Source organism: Bos grunniens, chromosome X, assembly GCF_055505025.1.
Source record: "Bos grunniens cultivar Pamir isolate PY7600 chromosome X, Bosgru_T2T1.0, whole genome shotgun sequence".
NCBI classification, from domain to species: Eukaryota; Metazoa; Chordata; class Mammalia; order Artiodactyla; family Bovidae; genus Bos; species Bos grunniens.
The window spans coordinates 60,657,182-60,674,994 of NC_141194.1; the positions used below are offsets into that span (position 1 = coordinate 60,657,182).

The window sequence follows — 17,813 nt, forward strand, 5'->3', positions numbered from 1 at the left end:
GTGACATTTTCTTCAGGGCTCTCTTAGTCCACTGTCCTCATCTTGATTGACACCATTGGTAAGTCAAGCATGTTGCAATTTTCTGTTTCCTATCTGCCTTTCCTACTAGTTGGTAAACAACTTCCAAGTGTGTGTGTGCCTCACACAGAGCAGATACTAATAACTATTTTAATAGAACTGAGAGACTCTAGTGCTCTTTAATGTATTTAGGCAGCCAAGTAAAAGCTGTTTGGCCCTTGGTTACTTTGGTTTTGAGTTGAGGGGATGAGGAAGTGGAACAGCTCACTGAAAACCAAATTGAAAATCCTGTCCAGATGAAGGCCCTTGAAAGACTCACTGGCATTAAGAGGCAGGCTCTAGTCACTAAGTAGGTAATTGACAAGGACTGAATCCTTAAACAAATCCTAATGAAATCTGTTAATCACATGACAAAGGCCAGGTACCATTCAGATGATAATGAACAGTAACTATTCACTGGCCTTTGATATTGCTGGACTGGTGATGGATCCCTTTTAACCTTAAACACGTACACAATTAATTAACCCTTATTCTTTAGTGACAGAACAGTTTAGATGTTAAAACAGAAAAGCAACTCCATGCTGCCACCAAAGGATCCAGAATGGCTAAACCACTAGTAACAAATCAAGGACACTAGTGAGACAACAGCCTTCAACATGTATGAATGCTTATCTCCTTAGAGTTTTGAAAGAAAGTTACTTTGGTTGAATATGCAGTTCACCTAATCCCATAACTCCAAAAGGCATAGTATTTTATCTCTGAAGCCTAGTTTCACAGAGGGAAAAGCACTTAGTCGAGGTCAATTTGTGAGTATATGGAAATACAGGGATTCAAACCCATATCTGTTGGGCTCCAAGCCTTACAGTCATCTCATTGCATCCCACTGCCTCCTTATCTCGTATCTAGTTCCTGTCAAGAAATCAGCCCTGATGGGATCCTCTTTAAGTTAAGAAAGGTGAGACAGTGCACTAAGTCGTGTCTGACTCTTGCAACCCCATGGACTGTAGCCTGCCAGGCTCCACTGTCTATGGGATTCTCGAGGCAAGAATACTGGAGTGGGTTGCAGCTACCTTATATTTCTCTGATGTATGTTCTTGGTATTTCATTTAGGACATTCTTTTCCTTCTTGGTCTTCTTATGGGATTTGAAAGTTATTCTATTCTCTGGGGAGATTTCTTTCCATTTGATATCTCTCCTTTTATTATACATTTTGAAAACCATTAAGAGGCATAATTTTTGATTAATAAGATGAATGAAACCAAAAATAAGGGCATCATGAGTAGTGAATTAGGTAGGAGTTGGTAGCGTGAATTGAGAGCAAAGAAATCTTAAATTCTCTAGTTCACTTAAACTAGAGAAAATGGGTACAACTTTTTGAACATCAAATTTAAAACAAAGAAACAGGTATTATAGGGAGGTTATAAGAAGGGCTATCCTGGTGGCTCAGACAGTAAAGAATCTGCCTGTAATGCAAGAGACCTGGGTTTGATTCCAGTTTGGGAAGATCCCCTGGAGGAAGGCATGGCAACCCATTTCAGTATTCCTGCCTGGAGAATCCCCATGGACAGAAATGCCTGGTGGGCTACAGTCCATGGGGTTGCAAAGACTTGGACATGACTGAGTGACTAATCACAGCACTTAAAAAGCCTCCAGTTTAGGAAAAAATAATTTTGATTGGATGGTTTAGATAGGAGGTTATAAGTTTTGTTTTTATAGACATTTTAATTTATAACCTCTGATCTAAACCATCTAATCAAAATTACTACATTATTATCCAGTAATCCCAGTTCTAGGTACATATCCAAAGGAAATGAAATCAAAATCTCAAAGAGAATATCTGTATTCCTATGTTCATTGCATTAGTCACAATAGCCTGTGTCTTTAGATGGACAAACAGATAAGGATATACATAAAATGGATTATTAATGCACCTTTAAAAAGAAGGAAATCCTGCCATTTGCAACAACATGGATCAACATGGAGGAAATTATGTTAAGTGAAATAAGCTGGACACAGAGAGTGGAATGGTAGTTGCCAGGGACTGAGAAGTGTGGTGGAAAAATGGGGCGATATTGGTCAAGAGGTACAAAGTTTCAGGTACATAAGATGAGTAAGTTTGGAGATCTAATATATATCAATATGAATGTAGTTAACAATATTGTATTTTGCTCTTGAAATTTACTAACAGGGTATATCATAAGTGTTCTTATTAAAAAGAAAGAAGAAGGGAGGAAGGGAGAATGGAAGGAAGGGAGGAAGAAAGAAAATGGTAACTATATGAGGTGATGTTGTTCTTTAGTCACTGAGTTGTGTTCAACTCTTTTGCGACCCCATGGATTATAGCCTGCCAGGCTGTTCTGTCCATGGAATTTCCCAGGCAAGAATCCTGGAGAGGGTGGCCATTTTTTTCTCCAGGGGATCCTCACCAGCCAGGGATCAAACCGGCATCTAATTAGCTTTATTATGGTAATTATTTCACAGAATATACATATACCAAATGTCACTATGGTATATAAGTTATACAACATAAATTGTACAACTTTTTTTTGTCAATTATACCTCAACAAATATGAAAAAATAAAAGCAAAACCTAAATAAGTTCATTAAACTGGTTCCATCAATAATGTGTTATATGACTTTGGGCATATCTTTTTGCATCCCTAGGTATCTGTTCCTTCACCTCTAAAATAAGAAGATTATTGTGTAATCTAAAAAGCCTTTTGGCTCTGCCATTCAGTGACTCTATGAGCATCCTCTTTGGAAGATAATTAGAAAAAAAGACAGTCACACATTATGTGTCTACTGTTGGAAGAACACACAAATCATTTATTAAGTATATTTGCCCTCCCTACTCGAAACACCCTCTCAAAGAAAATCCAAAATAACAACAACAAAAAACAAACAAAAACTCAAATTGCTCAAAAAACAAATAAAAAGAACTTGAATCAGAGCAAGCCTTTTGATTCAACTATCAGATCAGATCAGATCAGATCAGTCGCTCAGTCGTGTCCAACTCTTTGCGACCCCATGAATCACAGCACACCAGGCCTCCCTGTCCATCACCAACTCCTGGAGTTCATTCAGACTCAGGTCCATCGAGTCGGTGATGCCATCCAGCCATCTCATCCTCTGTCGTCCCCTTCTCCTCTTGCCCCCAATCCCTCCCAGCATCAGTCTTTTCCAATGAGTCAACTCTTCGCATGAGGTGGCCAAAGTACTGGAGTTTCAGCTTTAAAAGTTTACCATAGATTCAACTATGGTAAACTTTAAAGAACAAATTACATGCTTTCTTTAACAAATAAATTATAAGAAAAAAGAAAAAGATGAAGAAGGAACTAATAGTACTTCCAATGGGCTCAATAAAGGACAGAAATGATAGGGAGCTAACAGAAGCAGAAGATATTAAGAAGAGGTGGCAAGAATACACAGAACGACTGTACATAAAAGATCTTCAGGACCCAGAAATCACGATGATGTGGTCACTCACCTAGAGCCAAACATCTTGGAATGTGAAGTCAAGTGGGCCTTAGGAAGCATCACTATGAACAAAGCTAGTGGAAGTGATGGAATTCTAGTTGAGCTATTTCAAATCCTGAAAGATGATGCTGTGAAAGTGCTGTACTCAATATGCCAGCAAATTTGGAAAACTCAGCAGTGGCTACAGGACTGGAAAAGGTCAGTTTTCATTCCAATCCCAAAGAAAGGCAATGCCAAAGAATGCTCAAACTACTGCACAATTACACTCATCTCACACGCTAGTAAAGTGATGCTTAAAACTCTCCAAGCCAGGCTTCAACAATACGAGAACCATGAACTTCCAGCTGTTCAAGCTAGTTTTAGAAAAGCCAGTGGAACCAGGGATCAAATTGCCAACATCCGCTGGATCATCAAAAAAGCAAGAGAGTTCCAGAAAAACATCTATTTCTGCTTTATTGGCTATGCCAAAGCCTTTGACTGTGTGGATCACAATAAACTGTGGAAAATTCTGAAAGAGATGGGAATACCAGACCACCTGACCTGTCTCCTGAGAAATATGTTTGCAGGTCAGGAAGCAACATTTAGAACTGGACATGGAGTAACACACTGGTTCCAAATAGGAAAAGGAGTACGTCAAGGCTGTATATTGTCACCCTGCTTATTAAACTTATATGCAGAGTACATCATGAGAAACGTTGGGCTGGAGGAAGCACAAGCTGGAATCAAGATTGCCGGGAAAAATATCAATAACCTCAGATGTGCAGATGATACCACTCTTATGGAAGAAAGTGAAGAACTAAAGAGCCTCTTGGTGAAAGTGAAAGAGGAGAGTGAAAAAGCTGGCTTACAGCTCAACATTCAGAAAACTAAGATCATGGTATCTGGTCCCATCACTTCATGGCAAACAGATGGGGAAACAGTGGAAACAGTGGCTGACTTTATTTTTCTGGGCTCCAAAATCACGGCAGATGGCGATTGCAGCCATGAAATTAAAAGACACTTACTCCTTAGAAGGAAAGTTACGACCAACCTGGACAGCATATTAAAAAGTAGAGGCATTACTTTGTCAACAAAGGTCCGTCTAGTCAAGGCTATGGTTTTTCCAGTGGTCATGTATGGATGTGAGAGTTGGATTATAAAGAAAGCTGAGCGCCGAAGAATTGATGCTTTTGAACTGTAGTGTTGGAGAAGACTCTTGAGAGTCCCTTGGACTGCAAGGACATCCTACCAGTCCATTCTAAAAGATATCAGTCCTGGGTGTTCTTTGGAAGGACTGATGCTAAAGCTGAAATTCCAGTACTTTGGCTACCTCATGCGAAGAGTTGACTCATTGGAAAAGACTCTGAGGCTGGGAGGGATTGGGGGCAGGAAGAGAAGGGGATGACAGAGGATGAGATGGTTGGATGGCATCACTGATCCGGTGGACATAAGTTTGTGTGAACTCCGGGAGTTGGTGATGGACAGGGAGGCTGGCGTGCTGCAATTCATGGGGTCGCAAAAAGTCAGACAGGACTGAGCCACTGAACTGAACTGAACTGAACTGATGTTGGGAAAGATTGAGGCCAGGAGGAGAAGGGGACGACAGAGGATAAGATGGCTGGATGGCATTACCAACTCAATAGACATGGGTTTGGGTGGACTCTGGGAGTTGGTGATAGACAGGGAGGCATGCCATGCTGAAGTTCATAGGGTCACAAAAAGTCGGACACAACTGAGTGACTGTACTGAACTGAACTGAGGGTTTCCTTGGTGGCTTGCTGCTGCTGCTAAGTCACGTCAGTCGTGTCCAACTCTGTGCGACCCCATAGATGGCAGCCCACCAGGCTCCTCCGTCCCTGGGATTTTCCAGGCAAGAACACTGGAGTGGGTTGCCATTGCCTTCTCCAATGCATGAAAGTGAAAAGTGAAAGTGAAGTCGCTCAGTTGTGTCCAACTCTTAGCGACCCAATGGACTGCAGCCCACCAGGCTCCTCCGTCCATGGGATTTTCCAGGCAAGAGTACTGGAGTGGCTTGCCATTGCCTTCTTGTAAACAATTCTCCTGGCAATGGAGGAAACTCCGGTTTGATCCCTGAGTGAGGAAGATCCCCTGGAGAAAGAAATGGGAACCCACCCCAGTATTTTTGCCTGGAGAATTCCATGGACAGAGAAACCTGGATAGCTATAATCCATGGGTTCACAAAAAAGTCGGACACCACTTAGTGACTCAACAACAAAAGTGGTCCAGTGGAGACAGGAATGGGGCTGGAAGGAATGACATGGCCCAAAGACACTGCGGACTGGCTGGAACCAAGTATGTCCAAGATGGTTGGAAGTCAACCTGCACTAAAACTTGAGCCTTAGTATCATTTCAGTTCAATTCAGTTGCTCAGTCGTGTCAGACTCTTTGTGACCCCAAGAATTGCAACATGCCAGGCCTCCCTGTCTATCACCAACTCCCGGAGCTTACCCAAACTCATGAGCTTTAGTATATGCTCATTGTAATACATGTGTGCTCAGTCACTGAGTCATGTCTGACTCTCTGTGAGCCTGTGGACTGTAGTCCACCAGGCTTCTCTGTCCATGGGATTTTTCAGGCAAGAAAACTGATATGGGTTACCATTTCCTCCTCCAGGGATCGAACCTGACCCTGGGATTGAACCCACATCTACTTCATTGGCAGGCATATTTGTTACCACTGAACAACCTGGGAAGGCCCATTGTAATACACTAGCAAGCTAAATGACACACCATAGGCGCCATGACAGTCCTGAGGCTGACCATGAAAGTTCAAAAAATGGGCAGAGCCCAACTCCCAGATATCCCCACCTCTTCCCCAAAATAGCTGGAATAATCCTCCCACTCATTAGCCTATAAATTACCCAGTCCTATAAGAACTGTCAACCCTGTGCTTTCTCTCTCTTGCCTCTTGCCTTCTAAGATGACCCACACTCTGTCTATGGATCTATGGAGTGTGTATCTCCCTGAACAAACTTTCTTTTTCTTTATTATGGCTCGCTCTTGAATTCTTTCCTGTGCAACGCCAAGAATCCGCACTTGGTGGCCATCTCAGGGACTTGCCTGAGGCGTGGGACATGACCATCCACTCACAACTCACTCTCTTGAAACACAGCAGTAAAGAATCTGCCAACGCAGAGGACATATGTGCAGGGTTCATTTCTTAGTCCAGGAAGATTTCACATGCTGCACAACTACAGAAATCCATTCACTCTGGAGCTTGTGTTCTGTGATGAGAAGCCACCACAATGAGAAGTTCATGTACTGTGACTAGAGAGAAGTCCCCCATTTGCCACAACTAGCGAAAGACTGTGTGTAGCAAAAAAGACCCAGCACAGCCAAAAATAAATAAATAATTTCATTCAAAAGAAGGAACTTATAGATTAGGAACATGACAAAAAATCATGGAGACTCTATCCTATTAAACCTTGGCCTCTGTGTTCTTTATTAGCCCTCCATGTGATTCTGATGGGTTTCCTTGGTGGCTCAGATGGTAAAGAATCTGGCTGCAGTTCAAGAGACCAGGGTTTAAGCCCTGGCTTGGGAAGATACTCTGGAGAAGGCAATGGCTGGATGGAGAAGGCAATGGCTGGACAGAGAAGCCTGGTAGGCTAGAGTCCATGGGGTTGGAAACAGTCAGACTAAGTGACTAATACACACACAAGTGATTCTGATACACAAAAAAGTGTGAGAACTACTGCTATAGATAAGGAATCACCAAACTGTGGCCCCTCAGCCAAATACAATCTGTTTTTGTAGATAAAGTTTTACTGGAGAATTGTTATGCATATTCATCCACATATTTTAATGGCTGTTTTGTATTACAATGGTAGAACTAAGTAGCTTGGATGAAGTCCATATACCTCACAAAACCTTCAATATGCATTATATAATCCTTTCCAGAAAACATTTTGCTGATTTCTGCTAGAGATTAAGAGAATTAAAAAAATATTAGAAAAGATTTCTATGTGTGGATGCTATTTGGATTCTGATTCAAAGAAAAAACATATGACAAATTTGAGACTACTGGAAAATTGATCACAGAATATTTACTAATATTAAGTAATTGTTAACAATTTATTTTCAGATATGATAAATTATATTGCATTTATAAGTACAAAGAATTTTAATTTTAAATATACATACTGAAATATTTATGGATAAAATAATATAATGTCTTAGACTTCTTCAAAATAAAATAGAGGAGGGGAAAATAAAAAAATAATAGGGATATAAATGAAACAAGATTTGTTACATATTGATAATTGTTGAATCTGGGTAGTAGGCATATGAGAGAGTTCCTTTTACTATTCCTCCTGTTTCTTATGTTTAAATATTAAATACTCAACAATATCATATCAGTATTAAATATTGCATATACCTGAAGCCTTGAATAATATAGTTTTTAAATGAGTGAGATTGAGTCCGTGTATGTTACTAAGTGAGAAGTCCCTGAAACCAAGCCGGACCCTGTGGGGCTTCCAGACATGGAGGCCTTTTTTGTCACCCATTCAGTTCAGTTCAGTGACCCAGTCATGTCTGACTCTTTGCGACCCCATGAATCGCAGCATGCCAGGCCTCCCTGTCCATCAACAACGCCCAGAGTTCACTCATACTTAACTCACGTTCATCGAGTCAGTGATGCCATCTGGCCATCTCATCCTCTGTCGTCCCCTTCTCCTCCTTCCCCCAACCCCTCCCAGCATCAGAGTCTTTTCCAATAAGTCAACTCTTTTCATGAGGTGGCCAAAGTACTGGAGTTTCAGCGTTAGCATCATTCCTTCCAAAGAAATTCCAGGGCTGATATCCTGGACAATGGACTGGTTGGATCTCCTTGCAGGCCAAGGGACTCTCAAGAGTCTTCTCCAACACCACAGTTCAAAAGCATCAATTCTTCAGCACTCAGCTTTCTTCACAGTCCAACTCTCACATCCATACATGACCACTGGAAAAACCAGAGCCTTGACTAGACAGACCTTTGTTGGCAAAGTAATGTCTCTGCTTTTGAATATGCTATCTAGGTTGGTCATAACTTCTCTTCCAAGGAGTAAGCGTCTTTTAATTTCATGGCTGCAGTCACCATCTGCAGTGATTTTGGAGCCCAGAAAAATAAAGTCTGACACGGTTTCCACTGTTTCCCCATCTACTTCCCATGAAATGATGGGACCAGATGCCACGATCTTCGTTTTCTGAATGTTGAGTTTTAAGCCAAATTTTTCACTCTCCTCTTTCACTTTCATCAAGAGGCTTTTTGTTCCTCTTCATTTTCTGCCATAAGGGTGGTGTCATCTGCATATCTGAGGTTATTGATATTTCTCCCAGCAATCTTGATTCCAGCTTGTGCTTCTTCCAGCCCAGCATTTCTCATGATGTACTCTGCATATAAGTTTAAGAAGCAGGGTGACAATATACAGGCTTGACGTACTCCTTTTCCTATTTGGAACCAGTATGTTGTTACATGTCCAGTTCTGTTACTTCCTGACCTCCATACAAATTTCTCAAGAAGCAGGTCAGGTGGTCTGGTATTCCCATCTCTTTCAGAATTTTCCACAGTTTATTGTGATCCACACAGTCAAAGGCTTTGGCAAAGTCAATAAAGTAGAAATAGATGTTTTTCTGGAACTCTCTTGCTTTTTCCATGATCCAGTGGATATTGGCAATTTGGTCTCTGGTTCCTCTTCCTTTTCTAAAACCAGCTTGAACAACTGGAATTTCACGGTTCATGTATTGCTGAAGCCTGGCTTGGAGAATTTTGAGCATCACTTTACTAGCGTGTGAGATCAGTGCAATTGTGCAGTAGTTTGAGCATTCTTTGGGATTGCCTTTCTCTGGGATTGGAATAAAAACTGACCTTTTCCAGTCCTGTGGCCACTGCTGTGTTTTCCAAATTTGCTGGCATATTGAGTGCACCACTTTCACAGCATCATCTTTCAGGATTTCAAATAGCTCAACCGGAATTCCATCACCTCCACTAGTTTTGTTCGTAGTGATGCTTTCTAAGGCCCACTTGACTTCACATTCCAGGATGTCTGGCTCTAGGTCAGTGATCACACCATCATGATTATCTTGGTCGTGAAGATCTTTTTTGTACAGTTCTTTTGTGTATTCTTGCCACCTCTTCTTAATATCTTCTGCTTCTGTTAGGTCCATAAAATTTCTGTCCTTTATCGAGCCCATTTTTGCATGAAATGTTCCCTTGGTATTTCTAATTTTCTTGAAGAGATCTCTAGTCTTTCCCAGTCTGTTGTTTTCCTTTATTTCTTTGTATTGATCGCTGAGGAAGGCTTTCTTATCTCTTCTTGCTATTCTTTGGAACTCTGCATTCAGATGGTTATATCTTTCCTTTTCTCCTTTGCTTTTTACTTCTCTTCTTTTCACAGCTATTTGTTAGGCCTCCTCAGACAGCCATTTTGCTTGTTTGCATTTCTTTTCCATGGGAATGGTCTTGATCCCTGTCTCCTGTACAATGTCATGAACCTCAGTCCATAGATCATCAGACACTCTATCTATCAGATCTAGTCCCTTAAATCTGTTTCTCACTTCCACTGTATAATCATAAGGGATTTGATTTAGGTCATACCTGAATGGTCTAGTCGTTTTCCCGACTTTCTTCAATTTAAGTCTTAATTTGACAATAAGGAGTTCATGATCTGAGCCACAGTCAGCTCCTGGTCTTCTTTTTATTGACTGTATAGAGCTTCTCCATCTTTGGCTGCAAAGAATATAATCAATCTGATTTCGGTGTTGACCATCTGGTGATGTCCATGTGTAGAGTCTTCTCTTGTGTTGTTGGAAGAGGGTGTTTGTTATGACCAGTGCATTTTCTTGGCAAAACTCTTTTAGTCTTTACCCTGCTTCATTTCTTATTCCAAGGCCAAATTTGCCTGTTACTCCAGGTGTTTCTTAACTTCCTACTTTTGCATTCCAGTCCCATATAATGAAAAGTACATCTTTTTGGTGTGTTAGTTCTAAAAGGTCTTGTAGGTCTTCATAGAACCGTTCAACTTCAGCTCTTCAGCCTTACTGGTTGGGGCATAGACTTGGATTACTGTGATATTGAATGGTTTGCCTTGGAAACGAACAGAGATCATTCTGTCATTTTTGAGATTGCATCCAAGTACTGCATTTCGGACTCTTTTGTTGACCATGATGGCTACTGCATTTCTTCTGAGGGATTCCTGCCTGCAGTAGTAGATATAATGGTCATCTGAGTTAAATTCACCCTTTCCTGTCCATTTTAGTTCGCTGATTCCTAGAATGTCGACGTTCACTCTTGCCATCTCTTGTTTGACCACTTCCAATTTGCCTTGATTCATGGACCTGACATTCCAGGTTCCTATGCAATATTGCTCTTTACAGCATTGGACCTTGCTTCTATCACCTGTCACTTCCACAGCTGGGTATTCTTTTTTGCTTTGGCTCCATCCCTTCATTGTTTCTGGAGTTATTTCTCCACTGATCTCCAGTAGCATGTTGGGCACCTACTGACCTGGGGAGTTCCTCTTTCAGTATCCTATCATTTTGCCTTTTCATACTGTTCATGGGGTTCTCAAAGAAAGAATACTGAAGTGGTTTGCCATTCCCTTCTCCAGTGGACCACAGTCACCCATTACTTATAGACAAACTCCAGCCTTCATGACTTTCCTTGCATCCAAAGGGAAGATTTGAACAATTGCTAATCAAGTGAGGATCAGCCAAGTAACTACCTGAGGCAAGATTAAAGAGACCAGAGAAGCTCATCAAGATTAGGCCTTTATAGTCCTAGTTTATAATCTATGGGAACTTGCTGTTGCTGCTAAGTCCCTTCAGTTGTGTCTGATTCTGTGTAACCCCATATACTGCAGACCACCAGGCTCCACCATCCCTGGGATTCTCCAGGCAAGAACACTGGAGTCAGTTGCCATTTTGGAATAGAATTTTATTCTACCATTGTGTGAAAACTGTATAAATCTTAATTATGTTGAATTGGTTCATGGTGCTTTTCAGGTCTTCTATATCCTTCTACTCCTCTGTATATTTATTCTATTAATGTTAAGAGTTTGATATTGAAACTCCAACTAAAAATCTTAATTTATCTACTGAAAAAATAATTGTAATATATAGTGGAACTATATGTAACTTCGTTCTGTATTTTCTAAGTTTTCTGTAAAGGTGTTATCATAATTTCATAATTCAAAAAAGAAAGAGATAACAAAACAAAAAGATTAGAAGACCAACCACCTGAGATGAGATTAAAGGAGCACAAGCTCTGGTCCCATCCTAATCTTGTCAGAGACCTTATCCTTGAACCATTGTTATAAAGTGAAAGTGAAGTCACTCAGTCACTCAGTCAACTCTTTGCTACCCCATGGACTGTAGCCTACCTGGCTCCTCCCTCCATGGGATTCTCCAGGCAAGAGTACTGGAGTGGGTTGCCATTTCCTTCTCTAGGGGATCTTCCCGACCCAGGGATTGAACCTGGGTCTCCTGCATTTCAGGCAGATGCTTTAACCTCTGAGCCACCAGGGAAGCCCATGTTATAACACCCTTGTTATAAAACCCTTTATCAAATCCTTTGGGGTTGTGACAGGCAGTTTTTTTGAGGTAGGAACCTGCTGTGTTCCCCTTTGCCTGGCAAAATAATAAAGCCATTCTTTTCTACTTCACCCAAAAACTCTGTCTCCAATATTAGATTCAAAACAGTATACAGAGAAGCTGAGCTTTTGCTAACATTACCATTCCTGTGTAGACAGCTTTGGTTTCTCCCACTGGTGTTATACTGGTGTTATGTTATCCATAATTTACTTTAAATACTTACACATAGCCAGTGAAATGTCCTGAATTTCACCAATGTCATCAATTGCAATGACATCATTATTGTATTGTGTACTACTAAGAAAGAAAAAAGTTTCATTGTCAACTCATTATGTTTTTGAAGACATTTTAAATAGAAAATAAATTCAACAATGAATACAATTTAACTAAAATGACTACAACATGAGCAGCAATGACCATGTTCATGCATATAGAAGTTATGACAATTACATAAAAATTGCTACCTGACAACAGTGATTTTAAGAAGCCATTGTTTCTAAGTGGCACCCAGAATTCATGTTACAATCTGAAAAAGATAAGGGCTCCTAAGAATGGAAGGAATTTGATATATGTATTTGTTAGTTTTTCTGCACACTCTAGGACAGGTGCATAACAGAAGCAGAAGAGATGAAGAGGTGGCAAACATACACAGAACTATACAAAAAAGGTCTTAATGACCCAGATAACCACGACGGTGTGATCGCTCACCTAGAGCCAGACATCCTTGGGTATGAAGTCAAGTGGGCCTTAGGAAGCATTGCTATGAACAAAGCTAGTGGAGGTGATGGAATTCCAGTAGAGCTATTTCAAATCCTAAAAGATGAAGCTGTTGAAGTGCTGCTCTCAATATGCCAGCAAATTTGGAAAACTCAGCAGTAGCCACAGGACTGGAAAAGGTAAGTTTGCATTGCAATCCAAAGAAGGGAAATGCCACAAGATGTTCAAACTACCATACAGTTGTGCTCATTTCACATGCTAGCAAGGTAATTCATTTCAATAGTATGTGAATCGAGAAATTTTAGACATGTGAGCTGGATTTAGAAAAGGCAGAGGAACCAGAGATCATATTGCCAACATCCACTAGATCATAGAAAAAGCAAAAGAATTCCAGAAAAATGTCTACTTCTACTTCATTGACTATTCTAAATCCTTTGATTGTGTGGATCTCAACAAACTGTGGAAAACTCTTAAAGAGATGGGAATACAAGACTACCTTACCTGCCCCCTGAGAAATCTATATGTGGGTCAAGAAGCAACTGTTAGAACCAGACAGGGAACAAAGGACTGGTTCAAATTTGGGAAAGGAGTATGTCAAGGCTGTATATTGTCACCTTGCTTATTTAACTTCTATGCAGAATACATCATGCAAAATACTGGGCTGGATGAAACACAAGCTGGAATTAAGATTGCCAGGAGAAATATCAACGTCAGATATGCAGATGATACCACTCTGTGGCAGAAAATGAAGAGGAACTAAATAGCTTCTTGATTAGGATGAAAGAGGAGACTGAAAAAGCTGGCTTAAAACTCAGCATTCAAAAACTAAGATCATGGCATCTGGTCCCATCACTTCATGGCAAATAGAAGGGGAAAAAATGGAAACAGTGACAGACTTTATTGTTGTGGGCTCCAAAATCAACTGTGGATGGTGACTATAGCCAAGAAATTAAAAGACACTTGCTCCTTGTAAGTAAAGCTATGACAAACCTAGATAGCATTTTAAAAAGTAGAGATATCACTTTGCCCACAAAGGTCCATATAGTCAAACTATGGTTTTTCCAGGAGTCACGTATGGAGGTGACAGCTGGATCATAAAGAAGGCTGAGTGCTGAAGAACTGATGTTTTCAAACTGTGGTCCTGGAGAGAAGACTCTTGTGAGTCCCTTGGACTGCAAGGTGATCAAACCAGTCAACCGCAAAGGAAATCAACCCTGAATAGTTCATTGGAAGAACTGATGCTGAAGCTAAACATCCACTACTTTGGCCATTTGATGCAAAGAACCAACTCATTTTAAAAGATCCTGATGCTAAGAAAGATTGAGGGCAGGAGGAGAAAGGGGCAACAGAGGATGAGATGATTGAATGGCATCATTGACTCAATGGATACGAGTTTGAGCAAACTCCGGGAGACAGAGGACAGGGAAGCCTGCTGAAGTCCAATGGGTCACAAAGAGTCAAACACAACTTAGCCACTGGACAACTAAGACAAGCAAGTTATGACTGCAGTATTCTAATTTTAAATGCATACTTACGTACTCTAGGACTGAATAATCAGCATTTAAAAGACTCTGATTAGAAGCCAGAGGGGCTGGCTACTATAAGCTTCAGCTAACTTCATCTCCAATCAATACCAGTGGCTTTGTTAATTAGCATGATTGGTGGCAAACTAACCTTTCATTGCTTAGATGTGTCAAGATATATGGATTATTGATTGGCTAGAAGTATTGTATAGACATTCCCAAGCTTGTATTGATAGGTTAGAAGAATAGAGATCAATCTAAACATCAGTAAGGTGGATCAACTAATACGTATCTTCAGATGTGATGCAGCATAAGGTACACAAAAATCACCTATGATGTGTTCTGTCCTCAAATAACTAACTTGAATCTATCTAGCCTTAAAATACAACCTCTACTTTATGAGAAATAAAGAAAATGGGGGAATAAGCTGAAAAATATAACGAAGAAAGTAAACAAAACTAGTAAGTAAGACTATACTGAACAAATAAGCTTTGGGTCAGCTAAGGAAATGCTAATATGGTCTGGAAAGGTAGAAACTGTTGAACTGAAAAAAGGTGGAATTGCTGAAAAGTTTGGTGCTATTGAACAGCATAAACTCAATTTAGTAAAAAACTCAAATGTATTTCTGTGAAGTGTGTGCATATACATAAACACACACACTCACAGAAAGATCCAGAAGAAAATGCACTAACAGATTAATAATAGTGATTTTTGAATGCTGTTAACAGAAGGTTTTTATTTTTATTGATTTTTTTGTTCTTTATATTTTCTAATCTCTACAATGCAATGGTATTGCTTCAGAAATAACAGAAGTGTTATTACAAAAAATAAGAAGATTTTAATAAGCCTGACAACTCACACCCTTTAGAATGGTAGCCCAAGCCTAGGACTGCAAAGGGGTCTTCCATTTGGGCATTAGATTATGGGATTTAATTGCCTGACCCCAATTGCAGTGTTGTAATATTATCTTATCTGCTTCAAGTTAAAGTTTAATGCATGATGCTGTCACAGTATCTGAAAAGAAAGATAGCTGAGACTTCACTGAGTTTACAGAACAGATTTTATAACTGTTTTGCATTTGCTTCCAGATAAATATCTGCATGAGTGGCAGAATTAGGCCTGAGGCTTGCTTCCATTGTATTATAATATGCCACTGGTAGTGAGATTGTGGGGGAGGTAACCTGTAGAGTTCTACATCTGATTAATGGAAGTGATAGATAACAACCAGAAAGAATGGAATAATTAGAAATCTCAAATTGGTTGAGGTCAGTTTGTGTTTGCCTGTTATTAGCCTGGAAAACAGGACTGCGGTGGGAATAAACAACAAAGGCATGTTATAATTATCATATAGATTATGAAAGCCATGGCAGAATAATACTGTAAATTTTGAAAGCACATGGATTTTCTTCTTCTGTGTAAATGTTGCTGTTGGAACTAAGCCTATTTTTATTTGAATTTTCCCTGTAAATTTTGGTTATAAAGACAAAACCTTGAAAGAATGCTATTATGAACACTCATACTGTCTATACCTAAATTCAGGAATTGATTTTTTTCATACATTTGCATTCTTTGTTCTGTATATTTTTCCCTGAGTCCTTTAAAAGTAAATGGCTTCAGCCTTGACTATCTTACCACTCATCTCCAAATAATAAGCATGTGGTCCTACAAATACCTTTAATATGTTTACATCAAGGAAAATTTATAATTTCATATCACCCAATATCTGATACCTATTCAAGTTTTCTCAAATGTCATGAAACAATTATTTTTAGTTGAAAGTTTCAAATCTAGATCAAAAGTTCATATGCTGCATTTGTTTATGCTTCTTTAGCCTCTTAATATAGAACAGTTCTAGGCTCAGTCGCTTAAGTCATTTTCGACTCTTTGCAACCCAATGGACTGCAGCCCACCAGGCTCCTCAGTCCATGGAATTCTCCAGGAAAGAATACTAGAGTGGGTTGTCAATCCCTCCTCCAGGGGATCTTCCTGACCTAAAGATCGAACCCAAGTCTCCCGCACTGGAGGCAGATTCTTTACTGCTGAGCTACCAGGGAAGCCCATATAGAATACTACCACTACCTTTTCCCCTCAGAACATTGACTAAAAAATAAATTCCAAGACAGTTGTCTTAAAGAGTGTCAAACATTCTGCATTTTTCTATACCCTGTATTTCCTGTAGTTTAGAGGCTAAATTTGAGTGGGGTTAAACATTCTTGGCAAAAATATTTGTTTATGTTGTATACTTCTTACCATATCCCATCAGAAGGTCAGTTTGTATTATTATCAGTGATGCTAAATTTGATCAATTAATTAAGGCAGTGTTTACCAGATAACTTCATTGTAAAGATACAGTTTTCCATTTGTAATTAGTAAGTAATCTATGGATAATACTTTGAAACTTTATGCATATATTGTTCCTGAAAAATCTTTTACCTTGATCCATGCCTGAAATAGGGCACTGAGGTTGCAAACTAGTAGTTTTTCTTTTAAAGTGAAGTGAAGTGAAGTCTCTCGGTCGTGTCCAACTCTTTGCGACCCCGTGGACTGTAGCCCACCAGGCTGCTCCGTCCATGGGATTCTCCAGGCAAGAATACTGGAGTGGGTTGCCATTTCCTTCTCCAGGGGATCTTCCCAACCCAAGGATAGAACCCAGGTCTCCCACATTGCAGGCAAATAAAGTATAGTTGATTTACAATATTAGTTTCAGGAGTACAAGACAGTGATTCAATATCTTTATAGATTATACTCCATTCAAAGTTATAAAATATTGGCTATATTTCCTGTGCTATAGAATATATCCTTGTAGCTTATTTATTTTATACACACTACTTTGTATAGCGTTTCCCGGGTGGTGCTACTGGTAAAGAACCTGCCTGCCAATGCAGGAGACATGAGAGGCAGGTTCGATCCCTGGGTCAGGAAGATCCCCTGGAGGAGGGCATGGCAACCCATTCCAGTATTCTTGTCTGGAAAATTCCCATGGACAGAGGACTCTGGGGGACTATAGTCCATAGGGTCACACAGAGTTGCACAGGACTGAAGTGACTTAGCAAGCACACACTTTGTACTTTAGTCCCCTACCACTATCTTACCCTTCCCCCTTTCCATCTACCCACTGGTAACCACTAGTTTGTTTCCTATATCTGTGGCTCTGTTGTGGCTTTGTTATGTACATCCATTTAATTTTTTTAGATTCCACATATAAATGATAACAAGCAGTATTTGTCATTCTCTATCTGACTTATTTCACTTAGCATAATACCCTCCAAGTCTATACATGTTGTTGCAGATGACAAAATTTAATTCCTCTTGTGGCTTAGTTGTATTCCATTGTACATATATATACCTTGGCTGCTTTATCATTTCATCTATTGATGGATACTTAGGTTGCTTCCACATCTTGGCATTTGTAATTGACATGGTTATGAACACTGGAGAAGACTTTTAAGAGTTTCTTGGACAGCAAGGTGATCAAAGCAGTGAATCCTAATGAAATCAACCCTGAATA

The 17,813-nt window shown here is 39.9% G+C and overlaps 1 protein-coding gene and 1 non-coding gene across 9 annotated transcripts in view; both read right to left on the reverse strand.

Moving 5' to 3' along the window:
* OPHN1 (oligophrenin 1) overlaps positions 1-17,813 on the reverse strand; it is a 726,794-nt gene that overhangs the window by 229,195 nt on the left and 479,786 nt on the right. The gene's annotated exons all lie outside the window — the stretch shown is intronic.
* On the reverse strand, positions 11,928-11,999 carry TRNAF-GAA (transfer RNA phenylalanine (anticodon GAA)). The gene has a single exon. It is a non-coding gene; the product is annotated as a tRNA-Phe (tRNA).